This window comes from Danio rerio, chromosome 1 (genome assembly GCF_049306965.1).
Source record: "Danio rerio strain Tuebingen ecotype United States chromosome 1, GRCz12tu, whole genome shotgun sequence".
NCBI classification, from domain to species: domain Eukaryota; kingdom Metazoa; phylum Chordata; class Actinopteri; order Cypriniformes; family Danionidae; genus Danio; species Danio rerio.
In genome coordinates, this window is record NC_133176.1 from 7,430,001 (window position 1) to 7,450,837 (window position 20,837).

Sequence of the window (20,837 nt, forward strand, 5' to 3'; positions counted from 1 at the left end):
CCTCCCCTGAACCAGATCCAATACAGAATAAATATGATGGCAGTATAATAAACAAATATCAAATGTAATTATTTAAAATACATAATCAATGCTGACAGGTGTTTGGTAGCACAAGCATTAAGCATCAATGGTCGATAGAAATACTTTATGTAGAAATATAAACACATAAACTGTATACCAAGTTGAATGTATAAAAAATACTGTTGCGTTTATTCTGTAACATTGTAAAGAAATATAGTTTTATGATTAAAATAAAGTGGAATATGGACTACACCCATTATTTGTGCTTAAATGGGGTGAAAAAAATAATATGCAATTACTAACAAGTTAATATACACAGCCATCAGACAATAATTAGACACATTACACGGGCAGGCGTACGTTAATTGTCTATAGAACAGACTCTAATGTAACGCTTGAGTGCTTGGGTGTGAAATTCATCAGTCGTTTGGCTTCGAAAGTGGTTTAATCTCAGAAACATGACAGCAGTATGAGAAACAAATATGAAATGGTTAAATAATAATAATAAACAGTCATCTGTGCTTAGTAGCACAAGCGTTAAGCATTAATGGTCACTAGAAATGTTATACTTACTTTAATAAAAATGTGTCAATTAAACTAAATCTGTGTACAATTGTTTTTTTAGATTCTATAACATTGCAGAGTAAATATGCAGAGAAATCATGTATTGATATGTTAGTATTTTTAATGACTAAAATATCTTTGAGTGCTTCTAAAAACATTTATCTTCCTGAACCAGATCAAATAATAAAGAATAAACATAACAGCAGTGTGATAAACACATAGAAAATGCTATTTAAAATATTTAATTTGCTGACAGGGCGACACGGTGGCTCAATGGTTAGCATTGTCGCCTCACAGCAAGAAGGTCGCTGGTCGTAGTGTATGTGTGTGAATGGGTGTGTTTGGGTGTTTCCCAGTACTGGGTTACGTCTGGAAGGGAATAAAACATATGCTTGATAAGTTGCTGGTTCATTCTGCTGTGTCGACCTCTGATGAATAAAGAGACTAAGCTGAAGGAAAATAAACATTCACAGCCTCGAAACAGCAACCTTCTGGCCATAAGGCAACAGTGCTAACCACTGAGCCACCGAGTCGCTGCTGATAAAATTGTGTTGTTTTTTTAAGTTATATCATATCAATATATATTGCTTGTTTATTTTAGTATGATTTAATGTTTTTAACTTCTGATACAATAGCATTTTTATATTCAAAGTTAGTTATAAGAAACACTGTTATCGCAACACTCAACAACCTCGTACATTTTCCCAGAATCATAAATAATAATAAACATGATAAACAAATATAAAATTAAATAACAAACTTTAAAAACTTGAGGCGACAAGAGTTACCAAAAAAATTGGTCATACTTTATTTTAATGTACAATTCAAGACTATTAGCTCAATAAATTACAGATTAGCTACTTATTAATAGTTAGAAAGGTAGTTGGGTAGTTTGGTTTAGGTATTGGATAGGATTATGTAGAATAAGATCACACTATATAAGAGAGAATAAACATTTATTTCTTAATAACAGGCAGATAATAAGCCAAAAGACAGAATTGTTAACTTAAACTAAGCTGCATTTATTTCCTGCACGTTTATCCAAATCAGACGGGCCTTACTGTCTTTACCCCCACCTCTCCAGGTGCTGACAACAACCAATAAGAATCAGAAATTTTGCCAGAATTTAGTCCTTTGTGCGATTTTAAAAAGTCAAAATGTGTTTTTTTTTTATTTAATTAGCTCAGAAAAAAATACATAGCTTGTTTATTTTAGATTATTAAATAATTAAATAAACCGTAAGAAATTGTTATCGCAACACTAAACATTGCATAATTTCCAAGTGTCATACAGCTCAATAATAAACTACGCAACGATAAACAAATATCAAATTAAATAAATACAAGCATCAGTAGAAATGCTTATATATATATTTTTAATTGTCACTATTTTAATGTGCAACTCAAGCTCAATAAACAACCAACTAGCTACAGTTCCTATTAATAGTTAGTAAAGTGGGAGTTGGGTTTAGGTATTGGATAGGATCATGTAGAATAAGATCATAATTAATAAGTGTTAATAAACAGTTAATATCCTAACAACCAGCAGATAATAAGCCAACAGACAGAATTTATACCTAAACTAAGCTGCATTTGTTTGCTTCATGTTTATCCAAATCTGACCAAATCAGATGGGCCTTACTATCTTTACCCCCACCTCTCCAGTAGGTGCTGACAACAACCAATAAGAATCAGAATTTATGCCAGAATTTAGTCCTTTGTGCGATTTTAAAAAGTCAAAATGTGTTTTTTTTTTATTTAATTAGCTCAAAAAATATATATAGCTTGCTTATCTTAGTGAGATTATTAAATAATTAAATAAACCGTAAGAAATCGTTAACGCAACACTAAACATTGCATATTTACCCAGTGTCATGCAGCTCAATAATAAACAACGCAATGATAAACAAATATCAAATTAAATTAAAAACTTTAAGGTGACAAGCGTTTGTGATAAATACGAGCATGAGTTGAAATGTTTATATTATATTGTTTTAAATTGTCACTATTTTAATGTACAACTCAAACTCAATAAACAACTAACTAGCTACAGAACCTATAGTTAGTAGTTGAGTTTAGGTATTGGATAGGATCATGTAGAATAAGATCATACTTTACAAGTGCTCATAAAGCGGTAATATCTACATAACAGGCAGGTAAATACAGTAAGCCAACAGAGTTGCTATGCTTAAACTAAAGTGTTACCGTATTGAATTATTTTTAATTGATTGGTTGAATGGCTAAAAACATTCCTCCTAAGCTATTCACGAGACATGAGAGCAGAATAATAAACAAATATAAAAATAATATCTAAAAATAAAAGCTCATCCGACAGGTGTCTGTGTTTGTGAGCACGTGCGTTAAGCATCAATGCTCAAATTAGATGTGACAAGGGAATCAGAAGCTGTCAAACATAATGTCACGGTGGCGTTATGAGGCGAGAGGATGCGGACGGTAATGAGAGAAAATGCGGCGTGGTCTCTGACCGTCTCGGATTGGCACGTTGACAAGCGGCCATAAAGTCGGGCCGGCTGATGAATTCATTCGCCAGCCACTAATGAATTAGCACTTCCCTTCTTCTGCCCGCGCTCGCCTTTCCAATCACGTCTGGCAGCGGAAACAACGGCTTAATGAAAGACAAAAAGAAAAAAGAAAACATCAACGGCGAGGGCAGGTGTAGCGTGAGGAGGAAGCTGGATCTGAAGTCATCTGCATCCGTAACTGTTTTTCAGGAAAACAATAACCGGTGACACGCGACAGGAATACGCATCATCAATCATGGGGAAATATTGCAGCCCATCGCTCCCAGAGCCTGGTCTGTGTGGTGCGATGGCCTGACATTTCTCGCTCAGAAAAATAAACCGAAATCATCCAGATCAGATGGCAAAAGTGTGCATGAGAGAGAGAGATAGTGAAAGAGAGCTCATAATATTGATAAATGCCACAAACTAAGGATTTATATATATATATATATATATATATATATATATATATATATATATATATATATATATATATATATATATATATATATATATGTGTGTATGTATGTGTGTGTGTGTGTGTGTGTGTGTGTGTGTGTGTGTGTGTGTGTGTGTATATATATATATATATATATATATATATATATATATATATATATATATATATATATATATATATATATATATATATATAATTATAAAACAAATATTAAAAAAATTAATAAATAGAAAATATAAAAATAAATAAATAAATATAAAATAAATAATATAAAAATGAATATAAAATATAAAAAACAATATAAATATGAATATAAAAATAAAGTACATATAAAAATAAATAAATTAATAAATAAAATGTAAAAATTAAAATTAAATTATATATAAAATTATTAAAAAATAAATAATAATAGACAAAAATAAATGATAAAAATGTAATTAAATATAAAAACAAACAAAACAAGATATAACAAAATTATATATATATATATATATATATATATATATATATATATATATATATATATATATATATATATACTTTATAATTTTGTTATATATAATATATATAATTTTGTTATATATATATATATATATATATATATATATATATATATATATATATATATATATATATATTATTGTTATTACAATTATTATTATTATTATTATTATTATTATTATTATTTATATATTTTTCCCGCTATGTAAAGTATGTTTGGCAATATGTACTGAAGTATGTCACTTGCCAATAAAGTGAATTGAATTGAACTAAATTGAACTGAAAGCAATTATTGATTTGAATTGAGTAACAGAGAGATTTGATTTCTATAAAAAACTTCAATTACAATTATTTAACCATTTGACATATTATTTACCACAATTCATTTGTGAAAAAAACAACTCTGTTGATTACTAAACACAACCCAACATCACAACACCATTCACGAACAAAAACATTAATTGGGTTTATCAATGTATAATTAAAACCAACAATAACTCTTGATTTAATTATGTTTTTGAAAACTGATACAATATATTGTCCATTTCATTTGAGAGAAAGAGAGAGAGAAAGGGATTGGTGGGGGGGGTAGAGAGAGTAATCTGAGGGAATGACTTCTCCAGATGTTTCATAGATTTCTATCTTTCCATATGTCTCCAGGTCTTCCTCTAACTGCTTTATACCTGATCAAGCTCCATTTCTGGGACCGAAGTGTGCGCTTGAGATATTCATCACCGTCATTGTGTGTTTATAAATGCTGCACGTCATTCCCGATGTGTGTGACTCACAGAAAAAGAGCGCATGTCAATTTCAGCCAATCACAAATGCAAACAGGGAAAATAGACAATGAAAAGCCCTTACTTAACATCAGTAGGCAGGCAATAAGCTGCCTTATGTTTCAGGTAACCTCTGGAAGAGTATTACCAATGGACAGCAGTTCAGAAATGTCTCTCACGAGGGCCGTAACGCAGACACACTTTCAGCTTTTTAACACTACCGAGAGTCATTCTTCAAAATGACCTGCATTTATGTATTAACAGAATATAGACTACTATAGACTTATGGCTCAACAAAGTAGGTGGAACTACTATAAATAGGTTACAAATACATAAAGTGAACAAAACTCTTAAAATTGAGCTTTTTAATATTATTTTTATTTTTTAAAATAATTATATATTTATATTTTATTATATTTAATTTAAATGTTTGTTATTATTATTATTATTATTATTATTATTAACTATATATATTTTCAATTTTTATTACATTTCATTTAAATTATTATTATTATTATTATTGTTATTATTATTATTATTTATATTATTATTATTATTATTATTATTATTATTATTATTATGTATATTTTTATTATCTAATTATAAATTTTATTATTCATGCACACTTTTACAACTAAATATTCCAGAACGTTTCCATGACTTTTCCAAAATATTTAGGTAAATATAGAGTTAATAGTTTTTAACCACTAATATCAATAAAAAATATATTATTTTGAGGGTGTTTATTTGTAATATGTTTTTAAAAATTATTTTGTTGTCTGCTATAGACTAAAAACTAAAATAAATCAATTAAATTAACTCAAATTAAAGCATTAGAGTCAAGTTAACAGAAAAAAAATAGAATTAATTGGGTTTGAGTTCTGCTAAGTCAAAGTAACCTTTTTTTTAATTATGAGGTCATTCTCATTTCATTTAGGGATTTTTACTGTTAGGATTTATAGTATATTTATGACCTTATGTTTATGTAATGTCTACGTACACATGGTAAATAAGAATAAAATGCACGTTCAGATTTATTACAGTATCTCAAAAAATGTTTGACAATCTTAGTTTGTTTAATTTTTTTATCTGCAAAATAGTTGTTTGAAAATACCTTGCTGTCTGATGAAAATATTCTAGAAATGTTGGCTAGTGTTTTCATAAGATTTAAATTTCCATGACTTTTCCAGAACATTTTAGGTTTATTTGTTTTTCCAAAACTTTTCCAAGCACTGAAAATGAATTGACAAATTTCCAGGACTTTTCCAAGACCGTGTGAACCCTGATTTTATCATTATATATGTATTACTTATATATTTAGACATTTTATTTCTATCGAGAATGAAACATGCAGCCCAATAGCATGCAACAAAAGCTAATTTTGAAAACATTGTGTTGAGTCATTAAAAATTGCCTTGTTAACCTCTAAAGGCCACTTACATTTGTTCTATGTCATTAGATGGGATGTTATGGTGCCTAATAGCCTGGGCTGAAACTGGTTTCCTTAATATAAAAATACAAAACACTGTCCGTTTAGTCACTAATGGTTAAGTCAACACCTCAACCAGAGAGCTTCTGTAAAATATAAAAAAATAAATAAATAAATAAAAATAAAAAAATACATTATATATATATATATATATATATATATATATATATATATATATATATATATATATATATATATATATATATATATATATATATAATATATACAAATACCTAGTTGTTTTGTCTTTCTTTAGTATTTGTTTTTGTTTAGTTTTTGTTTTTATTTGTTATTTGTTTAGTTTTTATTTAGGTTTTGTTTAGCGTTTGTTTAGTTTTCGTTTTTGTTTAGGTTTCGGTTTAGTTCTTGTTTTGTTTAGTATTTGTTTAGTTTTTGTTTTTATTTAGGTTTTGATTAGTTTTTATTTAGGTTTTGTTTAACGTTTGTTTAGTTTTTGTTTTTGTTTAGGTTTTGTTGTAGCTGTTGTTTTGTTTAATATTTGTGTAATATTTGTTTTTGTTTCGTTTTAATTTTTATTCAGGATTTGTTAAATTTTAGTTGTTGTTTCTGTTTAGTATTTGTTTAATATTTGTTTTTGTTTAGGGTTTGTTGTTGTTTTTTTAGTATTTATTTAATATTTATTTTTGCTTAGTTTAGGTTTTGTCTAGATTTTGATTAGGTTTTTGTTTAGTTTTTGTTTAGTTTTTATTTAATTTTTGTTTTGGTTGTGTTGTTTTTGTTTAGTATTTTTTAATGTACGTTTTTGTTAAGTTTAGGTTTTGTTTTGTTTCATTTTTGTTGTTTTTGTTTGGTATTTTTTTGTTCAGGTTTTGTTTTGTTGTTGTTTTTTATTAATTTATTTTTTGGGACATACATAAAATCATGTGCTTTTTTGCATAAAATATTAAGAAAGAAATACAAACTAACAAGCCACCCAGAAAAGAAGAAGCATCATCTACCAAACTAATATTAAAACCTCTCAACTAGCAGCAACTTTCTTCTAAGTGTTGAATTGATTTGCATTCAAATGTTAGCAGACATCTGGCCCTCATTTCTCTCAGCTGAAACAGATACTGGCCTGAGGAAACACGATGTCAAACAATGCTGACTAATGTCACTTTCTCTTGTAATCCATTACCTCCTCTACCTGCATGCTAATGACAGATAGAGCCTGTTGCCATGCCAACCCTGCCTGCCAATCAACACCAGGTCATGACAGGATTTCGCCACGGCTAGTGAATGAGCCATTCGTCTGTCAAAGTGATGCTGATTTGGAGTGTTACAGTGGAGGACAGGATTATCTATAAAAAGCTGATGCAAGAAATCTTAGGGGGGAAAAAAAACGCAGCCAGGTCACTAGCTTTTGGAAGAGAGCTTGGAGTTCAACATCATTTCAAACATATCTTCCAGAAATGTCTGATCAATATTAGAGAACTGTGAAATTGGTTTATTTAATCCCCAAATTTGGGAACACTATTTATGTCATGATCACCAGCGATCCACTCCTGGCAAATCACTGATGAACTACACATTTCACACAAACAAACTAGAATTCCCGTCATGCCGTTTCACACACACACCGGTTGCCGTTCACCACTGATGACTCGCACACAGCTGAATCCCCCCGTCATCACTGATCATCTGGACTACATATACAGCACACATACTGTACACCAGTTGAGGACCGAGTCTTTGTTTGTTGTCATTATGCATTATTTTTGTTTTGCTTTTTGTTTTCCTGCCTTATTTCTGATCTTAGCCCCGCACTGCCCCGTTTTGACCCCATGCCTGTTTTTCGACTACGTCTTGGATTTGAAATTTATTTATTTAACAGGGACATTGCTCAATAATGAACAGTTTAAGACTTCACACTTAGCTGATGATTGATTATAAAGCTTGTTTGGCATGCTGTCCTGGGAAAGAGTTTGAGTCCCGCTAGTTCAGAAGGCAAAATGTCTGTCCTATGTGCAAGTTGTAAATCCAACCTTTAGTTTGGCAGGTTGTACTGAAAAAGTTGTGTGAAGTGACTCAGTTTCTTTGTTTGCGCCACTTAGTCGTTCAGACGTCATATTTCAATAGCAGTCCTTTTGTTTTTTTATTATTCAAGACAACGCAATGTGATTTAATGTAAAGGCCTACTTTTGAATTCTCCATGTTAAACAGTAAACTCTATTTTTATGACTGGAATCCATCATAGACATCATACCATTCCTTGTGCTCTCTTTCCACATGTCTTTCCCTCATCTAATTCTCCCCACTTTTTCACTCTAGATGACAAATAAACCTGACAAAAGGTCTCTGTAAATCTCCCAGTGTGATCGCCCACAGAGGGGCATCGACATCAATCACACCGGCATGACCCGCGCTGAGGCCTGCGCAAGCACACAGTCGGCACACAAACACAGGTAAAATCCTCCCGATGTGATTCTGGGTGATGCTGTGCAAACAAAGCTGGGATTACAGGGATTAAGAAGGAGACCGGACTAATCTGAGATGGACTGCTGTGTGTGTGTGTGTGTGTGTGCTGGTCATTGGCTCCAGATGTGTGAGATTACCTACTAAAAGACAAACCTGGGTTGTGGATTCACCCCCAGAGGGTAGTTGTGGAAACAAACCCACACGTTTGGGGGAAAAAAACACTGCAACTGCAATATTTGATATAAGTATTGAACATGTCATGTATTTTTTTCTCAAACGTGCCATATTTCTAAAGAAGCTGTTGACATGGAATCAAACCAGATTTTGGTAAAAAAAAAAAAAACAATACAAACATAAAAATAAAACAGAACAAAAAAATCTGAAAAATTAGTTATGTGTAATGACAATGAAATGAAAGAAGGAGAAAGTGCTTTAATACTTTATATAAAAGGTTTCATTGGTGATGGCAGCTTAAAGTTGCCTCTTATATGGAGAATGAAGTCACTTGCATTGCTCAGGTGTGAGTTTTTGAGGTATGGGTTGGTTGGGTAGGTTGGGAAATCGGTCGGTCGGTCAGTCAGTCAGTCGACAGTGGCCTCTGGTGGATTTGTGCGAGAAAAGCAAGCGTGAATGGCACTCACAAGAATAATTTGAGAAGGTGATATACAATTTGAATTTACTGAAATAGAAAAACTGCTTTTTCTTCATGTACGCTTAAACAAGATCTCTGAATTATATGCATTGCTGTCTAATACTGGCCCTTCAACCTTTGATTCTTCAAGGGCAATATGGGAAAAGGATCTGAGGTGATGAGGAGTGGCTATCTGCCTGCTCAAATATCTATCCCAAAAGTACTTCAATTTCGGTTCATGAGCAAAATTATAAATGTATTAACAGGATTGATCAAACCCCAGTTCGCCTCCATAGAATATTTCCCAATCATTCCCTGCTGTGTTTCAAATTTAAGTTAGACATTGGCACAGTGATGTATGTATTTTTTGATAAATGTACTGAAAAGAGATTCACAAAATGATTATATATATAGTTGGGAAGACTTTTGCTTTGTCCCCAAAGGTATGTCTTCTGAATTGTACATCGGAACTGTGTCTTGATCACTTGACTGAAGGAGTTTTGTAGCTAGTTTTTTCTTACAGGGAAGATGCTTAAAGCACAGTTTAAACATAACAGATGTATAACTCATTTCTAATAACTGATTTCTTTCATCTTTGCTATGATGACAGCACATTATATTTTACTAGATATTTTTCAAGATACTAGTATTCAGCTTAAAATGATTTTCAATAGCTTAATTAGTGTAATTAGGCAAGTCATGGTTAAACAGTAGTTTCATATTAAGTGTACCTAACTACTATGTACTTACATCAAAAAAATAAATACAATGTACTTAGGTGTTTATATTGTATTTGAGAACACTTGTGGTGCTTTTGAAATGGAATAGAGGTTGGGTTATGGACAGGTTTGGTGGTATGGGTAGGTTTAAGGGCGGGTTAAGGTGTAAGGGATGGTCAACAGTGTATTTACAAATGTAATTACAAAAGTTAACTACAGATGTAATTACATAAATGCATTTAATCAAGCATAAGTACACAGTAAATACATGTATTTACACAATAAGTACATTGTAACAAACTATTAATTCCTATGCAAGTACATATTAGTTAAGGCCACTTAATATAAAGTGGGACCGTAGTTTCTTCTGCAAACACTCAAACTTGCATAGATTGCTTAAAGGGGCTAATAATATTGAGCTATTAAAATAGATTTCAAAATATTTAAACCTGCTTTTATTCTAGCCGAAATAAAACCAATAAGACTTTCTCCAGAAGAAAAAATATTATAGGAAATACTGTGAAAAATTCCTCTGTTAAACATAATTTGGGAATATATATATATATATATATATATATATATATATATATATATATATATATATATATATATATATATATATATATATATATATAATTATACCATTTATATATATATATATATATATATATATATATATATATATATATATATATATATAAATTAAAAAAAATAAAAAATAAAAAATTAAAAAATAAAAATAAAAAAAATCACAGAAGGGCGAATAATTTTTACTTCAACTGATAATCGTTTTAAATAATCCTGATTACAATTATGACCAAAATAATCGTGATTAGGATTTTTTCCATAATCAGCCCTGCCCTGTTCAAAACACAAGTTTGACTAAACAACAACTGGATTTTACTCCACATGAATGTGGCAATCATTTGTTTACAGAATGCCTTTTGATCATAATGTTGCTTGGCAACTGCATGCTCCCTAAATATCAGCAAACAATAATAACAATGCACTGATTTACTGTCTTTGAACATATTACAGTTCGCTTTCATTTTCTAGACGCAATAAAGGCTTATCGTTTTAATACAAGGCAGTAAGATAACAGATGCCAATGTTCAATAAATAAGTAAATATATCAATGTTTTAGTTCCTCACCGCAGTCAAACAATTCATTCTTTGTACACTTCATTCTCATTTATTTTCTCTTGCCTGCTTTTCCTTCATAAACAAATACACATGTATAATTTGTAATCTCAGTGGAATTCCTCTTAAAGCAAGTGTTGGCGACAGAGAGACAGACTCAGGAAATGAAGCACCTCGTTCACAGCCTTTGAAGAGAAAATGACGCCTGACCCCTGCTAATCAAACACACCTCCAGCTCTGCGTGTGTCTGTGTGAGAAAGACACACACACACACAGCTCGTTTTACAATATGCACTGGGGCCTAATCCTGAAACCCACAGTAATAGTGGTAAGTGTCAGATAACGAGAGAAAATGGCTTGAGTGGCCACATGAGGAAAAGAAGCAGTGCGCTGGTATAATGATGCTAGAAGATGAAAACACTATAGATTTTGTGATATGAATATACTCATAGATACTTGTAGAGGAATTTAAATGGCACTGTAAGATGCACGCCAACCTGATTTCACCAAGTAGGACATGTTTCTGGATTAATGTTGATCCTAGAACAAAATTCCAATCAGGGAATGAAGGGATATGTTGACTGTTTATGTTAAGTTTAGGCTGACAATTAGGTTTATGAACTTCTACATGATTGTTATCCAACCGTTATTTCCCTCTGATTTTGGGAATAATCTACAGTTATGGTTGAGTTTAGGGGTAGGGAAAAGGTGTGGATTACATTTTTAAACTAAAATGATGTTCCAGGATCAACATAGATGTTAATCCAGGTTACTATCGTACTTGGCAACATCATGATGTGTGTGTAAGGGTGCTTTCACATCTGTGGTTCGATTAATTTGGTCTGGACCAGGGGCAACAAACGATACATTGTATTTCTCTGCTGTTTTTGGGTCCTTTTCACACCACACTGATTGCTTTGGTCTAGAGGTCTGCATTCCCGCAGGACCTGACCATATTTCTTGCGGCGCGGGAGTACATTTCTGAATAAAGCGCAGGAGCGGGCGGAAGCGGGCGGTCTAACAATATCGCTCCCGACTCCTGAGCAAGCAAGCACGCGTATGTATAGGTGTCAATTTAGCTTGTTTGTTGTCGTCTATGTGTGTGTTTGTGTGTGTGTGTGAGAATGAGAGAGAGAGGGTTGGCAGGGGGTAAACAAATGCTGAATATAAGCAGGAGGGTTCGGGTTTGGACTAAAACCTGGCGGGAGTGGGATTCAAAATTTAGTCCCGCGCAGAACTCTACTTTGGTCCGAACCAGTTGAAAAGAAAGAAAATGCAGCCATGTGACAAAATCCACATCATTCATTGGGCAAATGTTATTGAACATTTTTCATAAACTGCTTATCGATTAATCAGAAATAATGTTTTTCAAGCGCGAGGGATTTACATGTTAAGTCAAAGCAAATGCTCGAATAGACATCCTGCGGCGCAATATGTGCGAATGTCACGCTGTGAATGCCGCGAATTGAGCGTTTTGCGCGTATCACTCGAGTTCGAATATCTGAACTTCAGCGGACATTCACGCCGCGTTAACCAATCAGGAGCTTGCTCTTGTGGGGGCGTGATTGTGACGTATCGCCTGTTGTCGGTGTCCCGGGGGAAAACTCCAGAAAATCTTACAGTTCATCAAACTGGGCTGGGCTTAGTCAGAAGCACCGCTGAAAGCCTCCGTCATCCAGGTTCAGTTTCTGGAGGAGTTTATGAGCTTAAAGAGCTGGATGCACCCCTGAAAGGATGTAGAGGACCCAGACACGACCCTAAACGTATCAACGCTGTTTTTCAGCCTTCATAAAGCACATAAACACTGTTATTTTCTTCATAAAATCCATGTTAGCCATTTAGCAATGAAGCTAGAGTCACCGGGCAGACAGAAGCCCTGCCCATCACGCGAATCCGTGTCTGTTCTGATGTGAATTTGACACGCGAATGAAGCGGGGTGTGACGCGCGAATGAAGCGGGGTGTGACGCGCGAATGAAGCGAGCAACCTCAAATGTTCACGCGGCTATTTACGCACGAATAGCGCGATTTATCCGCATGTTCCACGGATATTTATACGCAAATTGGTTTTTAAACATTTTTCAGTTTCTTTATTCTGTGGAAAACAAAAAAAGATATTTTGAGGAATGCTGGAAACCTGTAACCACTGACATCCATAGTATTATTTCCTACAATGGAAGTCAATGGTTACAGGTTTCCAGATGTTCAACAAAAGAAAAAAACTAATAAAGGTTTATATCCACTTTTATTCTCCTTTCTTTTTTATTGTCCTTCTTCCAATGAACACAAAAATGTTTTGAAGAAATCTGGAAACCTGTAACCATTGACCTCCATAGTATTTTATTCCTACTATGGAATTTAATGATTACATGCTTCACGTTTTTTTCAAATAACTTCTTTAAAAGTTGTTTTATGCGGAACACAAAAGATTTATAACCATTTAAAGGTGAGCAAATAGTGAGTAAATTTTTAAGGTGAAGTATCCCTTTAATTTACTGTATTGGAGAAAATATTTTGAAGAAAGCTGTAAACCGGTAACCATTTACTTTTATAGTATTTTTTTTATATTATAGAAGTCATAGAAGTATAGAAGTCCGGGTTTTCAGCTTTTTTTAAAACATCTTTTGTGTTCAACAGAATAAAGAAACTCATAAATGTTTATAAAGAAATTGATAATGAGCAAATAGTGAGTATATTTACATTTTTTGAGTGAACCTACTCCTTTAAATTACTGAAATGTTAACAAATTCAGAGGAGAGGGTTAAAAATGCCAACCTTTAGAGGAATTAAAGTGGAAATGAAAAGGACAGATTCCAAAGGGGAATGAAGCAAAGAATGAAGGAGAAATGTGATAATGTGAGAGCATGAGTAGGTCAGAAAGGCAATGGTTAGTGTGGCAGCACTGCTCCACAGGTATCCACCGCTCCCTCATCTCTCCTAAATCACTCCTTCCATTTGAGCGCTGGCCCCTCAGGTGCCTCTGAGGGGGGTAAATGTGCCAGTGGAGGGGGGGTCTTATGAGAGGGTGAAAGAGAGCAGCTGGCATTAGCTTAGTGAGAGCTAATTATTAGACCGTTGGAAGGGGAGAAAAAAAATACATGACGGATGTGTTTGCATGAGCGTCTTGATGAATGAATGGGCTTTTTTAATGTGAGCGACTTTTGTGGGAAACACAATGCGCCCAAATTCCCCCCAGGGCCTATGATGTGTGTGTATGCTTTTGTGTGTGTGTGTGTGTGTGCAAGATTAATGACAAATTTACCCTTTCTCTTTATGAATGCTTATAAATAATAATAAGACCTGTCACGTCGCAGGGTGCGCTGTGCAAGCGCAGCTGCCTTTTACTGGAACCTGCAGTAAATCAAAGCGTCTGTGTATGTGTGTGTGTGGATATGTGTGGAAGGGGCTTGGATCGGTGCTTCAGGGGGTTTATGAGGAATCACGGCTGCGACACGCGTTTAGAAACATGTTGAATGTGTGCGGACTTGATTTTAGCACTCAGACTTGCTGTGATGTTTCGCACTTCTGAACAGCAGGAAACAAGCTACTGGCTCGGTGCCAAATAATGACAATAATGCAGTAATGGTAATATAGAATTGTAAGAAATTAAATAAATATGGTTGGATTCTTTTATAGGGGTGGGGGCCAAAAAAAAGTACACTTTTAATAAAAAATGTTTTATGTAATTAATATGCAACCATACAAAGAGGTGCGCTAAAATATCATTTTTATGGCTGTAATAAGTTTTAAAAATTTTGTGAATGCCAATGATGTTAATCCATTCTAGCAGAAAAAAATTAATAAATTTATTAAATTAATGAATTAATGATAAATAACATTTTTAGTATAAATAAATACATAAACAAAAATAAACATAATTTAAATTAATTAATTAATAGAAATAAAAAATAAAAATAAACTTAAATTATTAAAATGAAAATAAATAAATAAAAATAAATAAAACAAATTAGATTTAAAAAAGTAATTTTAAAATTAATAAAATAACTAAATAAATAAACAAACTATATTTATATATGGAAGTCTGACTTTTATTTCCATAAAGTAAAACTAAAATAAATGAAAATAATGAATAAATAAAAATAAATAGATAAAAATGAAATAAATAAAAAATAAATATAAATAAATATACACAAGAAATAAATAAATAATATCAAATAAATAAATAAAAATAAATAAATCATAAAAATAAATATAAAAAATCTATAAAATATAAATAAATAAATATTAATAAATAATAATAAATTAATAAAAATAAATATAACTGACTTTTACCAATATTTTCTTTCGATAAAGTAAACAATAATGTATACAATATGGGTAAATAATTATTTCTGAATAATAAATGCTTAAATAAACATAAATGTTTATTTTTATAAAATAATTTACCTATATTTTATGCATTATATTTATTTAAGGCATATATATATATATATATATATATATATATATATATATATATATATATATATATATATATATATATATATATATATATATATATATATATATATATGCCTTAAATAAATATAATGCATAAAATATAGGTAAATTATTTTTATTTTGGCATTTATACAAAAATAATTAAGGTTTGTTTTTTTTTTTTTAAAAACAATTAGGAAATGCACAAATTTTTTAAAAAAAATTAGACAATAAATAAATCAAGGCACAGCACGGTGGCTTGCGGTATAGGTGAATTGGGTGAGCTAAATTGTCTGTAGCTAATGTGTGTGAATTAGAGTGTATTGGTGTTTTTCAGTGATGAGTTGCAGCTGGAAGGACATCCGCTGCGTAAAACATATGCTGGATAAGTTGGCGGTTCATTCCACTGTGGCGACCCCATATTAATAAAGGGACAAAGCTGAAAAGAAAATGAATGAATGAATGAATAAATCAAGGGGGACACCCCTTGATAAATAAAGCCAAAGGAAAATGAATGAATGAATAAATAAATTAAATGTATAAAAATGCATCATTAAATGCATTAAAACTCCTAAATGCATCAAGCATACAAGCTGACAGCCGCACCACCACAACATTTCATACAACTTGTATATAACAATGTATTTTCAAACTAAAATGAGCATCACATCACTTTATCCATGCAGAGAAATACAGAAACAGACGAGACAGCATTCAGCGGAAAAGGCTGTGAAAAAAGAACAAACGGTTGCAGCTCGGAGTCGGCAGAACATGTGGTTTCTAGGGAGTTACCATGGAGACCAAAACACATCTGTGCAGCTTTGACAACAGCAAGCAGTTTGTAGAACAGCGCTGACGCTTAAAAAAAAAGCCGAGATGTTCATTCTCTACCCATAGTTCCTTGCTATGGTAGTAATCAGACACACTCACACACACACTAGCACAGCTGGAGACAAATTGACTACGAGGCGTTTGACATTCCGGTAGCTGGAAGCAAGTTGTCCATCTCACTTATATGTTTGGCCTCTTTGTTCCTGTAGGCTGACCTGCAGGAAACGGGAGGATGCGGTGAAAAACAGAAGCACACGGGGTCTCGGTGGAAGAATCAAAAGCACTAATCAGGCATCTCGCAAGGACTAATGAGCCGGAAACATCCACTGAGAGGTCAATCAGACCTGATCATCCGTCCACTCCAACGCCCCCTTTCCCTCGCAGACAATTTCACACACAAATTATATTAGAATTTTCCAAAGGAATTAGGATCACTTCAAAAGCGGTGGAAAAAGTCTGAATATATTATGAGAAATTGGTGGATCACGAAAAAAGTTAGATCTTGTAGAAAGAAAACATTTTAATTTCTAAAGGCCAAGAAATTTAGGCCATATTACCACATACTGCCTCAGCAAATATGAGTACACCCTTCACAAATCTCTCTTTTAACTTAATATTTTCCATAGGAAGCTTTAAAATAGTGGTGTAACTAGGGCTGTGCGATTAATCGAAACGCAACTGACCCTTCGCTAAGCCCCGCCCTCCTTAGTTACTGTTGCTATGCCTGTCAAGCTTGCTGCAACGTCTATTAGAATGTGTATGCGCCGGTGTCAGACATTCAGTATGCGTTACAGGGGTATATTCAGCACATAATAGCAACCGATTATAAAATAACTGAATCAAAATTGAAGCTAGCTTAGCCTAGCCGCCTCATACGCCAACCATTTAACAGCTTAGTTCATGCACAGCAGGTGAAATTTTTTAAATAACCTAGTAATAACTAATTAAACCGTGATTTCTCTATTTTTTGCCAAAAAGCCTGATAGATTAATTGTTGTGAAATGAAATATAGCGTTACTAACCGACGAGGAAACACTCTTGGACAGTGCTTCTACATCATTCATTCATAGAAAGAACAGCCAGAAAGGCGAAACTGATTGATTTGTGCCAAATATTAGCATCATTTACCCATAACGATGCACACCTATCACTGTCTGTGCGTATGTTTGTGTGCTCTTTATACCGTTTCTATTCTAATGTGCAGTTAAGTGGAAAAAAGAAATACATTGAAATGCAAATTGAAGTATAAATAGCAGAAGTGAACAGATAGATTTTCCATACAAGCAAATATTAATCCAAGACCAAACATAAAAGCAGACACTAACCCACTATAACATCATCACCAATGATTAAATCTCTGAAAGACAGACAAAAACATTGGTGAATTGTAAACAGTGAATTGTAGCTCTGACATGGATATTGGGGCTCATAAATGACTGAAAAACAGCTGTGGGTGAAGTATATACAGATGGAATTATGACTGCTATTAGTATGCCTACTATGACAAAGGCTTAAATGGAGCAGTGTTCATAATATTGAGCGAAAAAAAGAAAAAGAAAAAGGAAGCTGTGAAACAACCTGCTTTATATTTTTGTAGGAAACACAGTTCTTGTTAGGGTAAGAGGTGTGTGAGAGTTATTGCCGACAGTCTAATCACTGAATGCATACCTGTCAACCCTCACGTGTTTACCAGGATTCTCCCGTATTTTACAGTTTTATCCATCCGACCGTCAGAAAAGTGTTTCTTTTTTCTTTTTTTTTTGCTACGCTCAGCGCGAGGGCTTAAGTGTGTGTGTGTGTGTGTGTGTGTGTGTGTGTGTGTGTGTGTGTGTGTGTGTGTGTGTGTGTGTGTGTGTGTGTGTGTGTGTGTGTGTGTGTGTTCGTGTTTGCTTGTTTGGTGCTGTTTATGTTTGTGTATGTGTGTGAATGAGAGACAGTGTGGTGCTGTGTGTTTATACAGACAGCTTGTTAAAGCCTCCCCCCAAAATATAACACTATGGAAAGCATCATCAATGCACTGTGATGCACCGAGATATCAAATTGAACCGAATCGATGGCATGATAATCGTAACCGAACCGAACCGTGAGACCAGTACAGGTTCACACCTCTAATATATATATATATATATATATATATATATATATATATATTTTTTTTTTTTTTTTTTGGCTGATCTGAAAAATAGTCCAATACGGGACTAAAAAACATTATTTTTTTTTTTTTTTTTTTAAATACCTCTGTTCATGTGGACATGATCTTAATGGACTAGTTAAAACAAAACTAAAAAGTTTGTCATCATTTATAATCACTTAAGCTGCGTCCCAAATCCCATACTTATGCACTATTCTATGCCATTTTGTAGTATAAATAGTGTAAGTAGTGAGTTCACACTGAAAACTCTACAAATAATAAGTGCATTTTATTTACCCGGATGATGCACTCATTCCGCCAGTAAAATGAAGTGTGTAATGATGAACACTTCACGCACTCAACGGCCGCAGGTTTGCTCACGTAGCGGAAGGGCCCGAGTGCACATCAGGCGCACATGTTGGATAACTTTATTTATTTTGGATGGTGAAATCAAAATTCTCCTAAGAGAGTGATTATAGCACCGCCCGACGGTGAATGCAGCAATACTCAAAGCAGGTGTTATTTGATAGTTTTATTTATTTCACTGATTTGGCAACCATCAAACGTCATAAGGGAAATGGTTGGAACTTCCGCTTAGTAAAAAAGCATTAGTGCTCCATTTGTGACAACACTACATGCATATACTATGCTGTTGAGTGTGTAAGTGCATGAGTGCATAGTGTATAGTGTGCCATTTGAGACGCAGCTTTATTTTATTTTAGTTTAGGTTAGTTTAGAGACAAAATTTATTTATACTTACTTTTTCAAAACCGGTTTGACTGTCTTTTTTCATCTGTTGAACACTAAAAAAAAAAATATATATATATATATATATATATATATATATATATATATATATATATATATATATATATATATATATATATATATATATATATATATATATATATATATATATATTAAAGAGAGCTGGAAACCTGTAACAATTGATTTCCAGTTTTTGTTTTTCCTACTATGAAAGTCAATAGCCCCTTTCACACATACAGATGTATGTGTGAACAGGTCCTTTTTGAAAATACCGGTAAATTCGTTCTGGCTATTTTCCGGAAAGAGAAGTTGTAACATTACCGGCAATTTGCCGGAATGCTGCACTGTGTGAATGCAGAAGGAAGATTTCCGTAATAAGCGTGTGCACATCTAGAACGTGCTGACGAGATGACTGCTTTAGCCAATCACAACAGTCAGATGCTTTTACGTCTGTGCGGTTTGTGAGAATAAAAGCCTTTGAATATTTTTCCAGACACATTTAGCTGCTAGAAGTTAGTCAGATCATGTTTATATGTTCTTCTTAATGCCAACTGTGTAAATAATCATCGATGAGATGCTTATGATAAGCCGTTGTTTGTTTACCTTCAAGCTTTGCGTGCGCCTATGAGCGCCTGCACACGTACATATTATGAACCTTTCGTCATGCGAAAGTGATCCTGCGAAAGTTGTTCACAATATTGATCATCCACAGAGTTTGTAATTTAGTCAAATGTTTACAAATACAAGCGCAGCCGTTTAAAGCTCATTTGTGGTGAATGATGTCAGAATTTACCGGTATTTTGGAATGGATGTGTGAATGCTCTTTTCCGGAAAATTTCCGTAACGTCCTCGCCTGTGTGAACAGCGTTTTTTTCAATATACCGGTAAAGTCGTTCCGGAAATTTTCCAGAAATTTACCGGTATCACTGTGTGAAAGGGGCTAATGACTACAGGTTTTTAGCTTTCTTCAAATATCTTCTTTTGTGTTCATCTTTTGACAGTCAAACTAGAAAGGTTTCTAGGTTTTGAACTAGAAAAAGGAGTATAAATGTTTGAGTATAAAAAGAGAAAGGTTTGGAATTATGTAAGGGTAAGTAAATAGTGAGAACATTTTTATTTTTGGGTGAACTGTCCCTTTTTCTTTAAAGATTTTCTTGTTGAATTTCAATTGAGAAGACATTGTTCAAACAGCCAATATGACTCTGAGAGTAATATATGTGTCAGAAAAAACTCCCTGCAAGAATTACAGTTTATCCACTAGGATCTTAAGGGATTCCTGTATGATCCCACTGGGATATTTTAGGATTGGCTGCAATTATGACAGAAATCCCGCTAGGAATTCCAATAAAATATTTAAGGCATGCAAAAGGCAATCCAATCGAGAAAAGTGGTTTTGTGTGTGGTGGAACGGGCTTAGCTTGTGAATATC

The 20,837-nt window shown here is 33.1% G+C and overlaps 1 protein-coding gene across 7 annotated transcripts in view; it reads right to left on the bottom strand.

The window, feature by feature from the left end:
* pard3ba (par-3 family cell polarity regulator beta a) overlaps window positions 1-20,837 on the bottom strand; it is a 291,161-nt gene that overhangs the window by 232,884 nt on the left and 37,440 nt on the right. Inside the window, exon 1 of one of the 7 annotated variants that reach the window (NM_001328558.1) lies at window positions 714-733. The exons of the other annotated variants lie outside the window; for them this stretch is intronic. The gene's annotated coding sequence lies outside the window, so the exon portion shown is untranslated. Of the gene's footprint in view, window positions 1-713; window positions 734-20,837 lie in introns of those variants that run through there. 7 annotated transcript variants of the gene reach the window in all.